The sequence below is a fragment of the Echinops telfairi genome, unplaced genomic scaffold, assembly GCF_000313985.2.
Source record: "Echinops telfairi isolate 266 unplaced genomic scaffold, ASM31398v2 ScPeMD7_7469;HRSCAF=8507_1, whole genome shotgun sequence".
Taxonomy (NCBI): Eukaryota; Metazoa; Chordata; class Mammalia; order Afrosoricida; family Tenrecidae; genus Echinops; species Echinops telfairi.
The window spans coordinates 82,649,913-82,653,086 of NW_022111373.1; the positions used below are offsets into that span (position 1 = coordinate 82,649,913).

Sequence of the window (3,174 nt, forward strand, 5' to 3'; positions counted from 1 at the left end):
GTTGCCTCTTTCTTTTTCCCATTGTCATGTTAACATCTGTGATAGTCAGATATTATTCCGAACAGATACCCCTGACTAGGGCCAGAATTCAACCTGTCAATCAAGTGGTAAGTTGATGACACCTCTTTGAGGCTGCGACCTTATAAAAATGTAGTTATTTTAAATCCAGTATTTCCACTTTTGGATATCTGTACTTAGGAAGTAATCCAAAATATGAAGAAAAAAAAGTTCTTTACTGCACTGTTTGTAATTATGTGACCTTATAAGAGTGAGAAAAGCCTGCCTGCCTGCCTGCCTGCTTACCTGCCTGTGTGCCTGCTAGAACTCTTCTTACCTTGAAAGGTGGCTTCACAGGGGGGCTCAACCCTGAATGCTGCCAGCCCCCTGCTATGTTCCCACTGATTTGGAGCTATATGACTCTGAACTCACTGGCCCGTGATCTTCCTGGTGCTTGGTTCATCCTTCTTTGTGGGAAAAGGGTCTTACGGACTAGCATCAGACTGATGGACTTGAGTTGGGCTGGACTGCGATGCATTCTTGCTATAAAAGTACTTCTTGATATAAAGCTCTTTCTTATACATATATGAGTGTCACAGATTTTGTTTCTCTATACAATCCTGCCTAACACAACATCTTTCTGAATCATTAAAGTTCTTTTTCATATCTGCTCACTTTTTTAGTTGTTGAGAATAAATATGAGATTTTCTTTCTTTCTTTGTGTTTTTGTCATTTTGATTACCTTTACTTTCCCGGCCCCGCCAACCATTTTATTGGCATGTATTTTACATACCAAACAATTCAATAATTCAATCACCAAATCTTATCAAGGAGAATTGCATAGTCATTACCTCATCAATTTTAGAGCATTCCCCATCCCCCGCCAGTGGTTACATCACCTTTAAAATGAGTTATGCAATCACAGTCCATTCTAGTGCTCTCTTCCCCCTCCCATCTTCTTTATTTACTCCCAAAATCCCCTTTCCCACCCTGGCACCCATCCCCCACCCCTATATTCCCTATATCCCCTTGTATCCGTTATTATCATTATGCATCCACTTGCCAATGAGGCCTCTGTGTGGGCATGGCCTTCTCCTGAGAATTCTGAGAAATAGGGTATTTCCTCCTTGGAGGTGGGAAACACCTCTCTTTCTCTCTCTCTCTGCCATTGGAATCTTTGTACTCACAAGGCTGATGCCCTGTGAGACATCTCTGAGGAGAAGCCACATGGACCTATCCTGATGCAGCCCTGGGTGCTGGAGGAGCCACGTGGAGACCTCTGGTAGTGCTGAGATGCTTACAATGCCACTGGTTCCAAAGACTTTCTACCTGTTGGCCTGTGATCCTCCTGCAGTCGTCATCATTTCATGTGTTTCGTGAATCTAAAGAGGATTTTATAGATTGATATCAGACATATGGGCTAATATTGGACTTATGGGATTGGACTGGACTGGGTTGGGATGCTTTCTTAATGGACAAATACCCTTTCTGTAAAACTCTCTCTTATACACATCTGCGTTTCTATGGATTTGTTTTTCTAGTCTACCCAGACGAACACAGTAGTGTATCAAGGAGTCCTGGTGGTGCAGTAGTGAATCACTTGGCTGCTAATGAAATGGTCAATGGTTTGAATCCACCAGCAGTTCTATGAGAGGAAGAACCTGGTTATTTGTTCCCATAAAGATTATGGGCTGCTCGCTTCGGCAGCACACATATGAACATTGGAATGAAACAGAGAAGGTTAGCATGGCCCCTGCGAAAGGATGACATGAAAATTAATGAAGAGTTCCATATTTTAGGGGGAAAAAAAGATTATGGGAAACCCTTTGTTGTAGTTCTATTCTGTTGCATATTTACCCTGACAATACTTATCAACTACAGCAACAGTAGGAATTTAGAGGAACAACAGAATGAGATCTTGTTTGGTTAGAAGTTTATTTTGGGGGAAATAAAAGTTTTAAGGAAGAACTGTTCAACTGAAGTATGCAACTTTATTAAGGGCTGAAAGATGGGTAAAGTATTTGCTTTAAGCCCAGTTTATTTACAGAATGATAGACTGTTCAAACTATTTATTGAAGATCTCTCTTACAGTAAGACCCCAAAACCAGGAGTATTATCAGTCTTCCCTGATTTATTATCTGAAATACAATGATCCTAAACTAATAGAGGAAAAAATAAAACATCATTCATCTATGCTTTCATTCATTTAATAAACATTTATAAGATATCCAAACTAGAGGAACTAAAATTAACAGAAGTATTGATGTTTAAGAGCTGAAGAGAACATTTCAAAAGGGTAGCTCAAGAGACAACACACTCTGATGAGTCAATTCAGGTTCATCGCAACCCTATAGGATAGCGCCATGCAGTTTCTAAGGCTGTAAATCTTTATAGAGCAGAGTGCCTCATCTTTGTCTTGCAGAGCAGCTGATCGATTTGACTACCAACCTTATCATTAGCAGCCCAATACTGAACCCATTAGACCACTAGGATTCCTCCAAGAATACAAAGTCAAGTATCAAGATGAACTCATGAAGTTTGTTATCCTAGGCATTAGTCCGCTGAAACGGACTGGTATCAGCCATTTTGAATCAGACAACAATAGGATTTACTATGCTGGGTGTGCATTGTCACACACACTATTCTCTATCTTTTAAATATAGATTCTACAATCCATTGCAATGACTGCATAGAACTTACAGACAACATTCATGAATAAAAGATTTATTAAAGAAGTCACCAGGTTATAATGCCATTGAGAAATGCCTAGGATATAGTTCATCAGGACACATTACAAAATTATTTCCGGGTTTCCCAAAGAAAATGCCACTCCACTGTTCGTCTCTACCTGAAGGCATTCAGCTCAAGGTCCAGGGTCAGCACACCTAGCTCCCTGAATCAAATGCCCAGGGACACCCAATCCAGTCAGCCTCAGCTTAAAAGGATCCAATGAGTCACAAAGTCCAACTCAGCAAAAATTAGTACCCAGAGGCACCCCTATTCCACAGGCCAGATTTCTACCCAAAATAACTCATGATCTGTGGGCTGGGAAGTCCATCACTCTGTTTCATGATCTGGCCCTTAGTTCTGCTGCTGCTGCTGCTCTCGACCCTTTGATGCCACTGTTGTCTTCTGGATCTAGGAGGTGCACTGCACTGGGATCACAGTGTCCAAAGC

The 3,174-nt window shown here is 41.1% G+C and overlaps 1 non-coding gene across 1 annotated transcript; it reads left to right on the forward strand.

The window, feature by feature from the left end:
- Positions 1–1,688: 1,688 nt before the first annotated feature.
- LOC115873827 lies at positions 1,689–1,795 on the forward strand. The gene has a single exon (XR_004048612.1). It is a non-coding gene; the product is annotated as a U6 spliceosomal RNA (small nuclear RNA).
- The last annotated feature ends 1,379 nt before the right edge of the window (positions 1,796–3,174 follow it).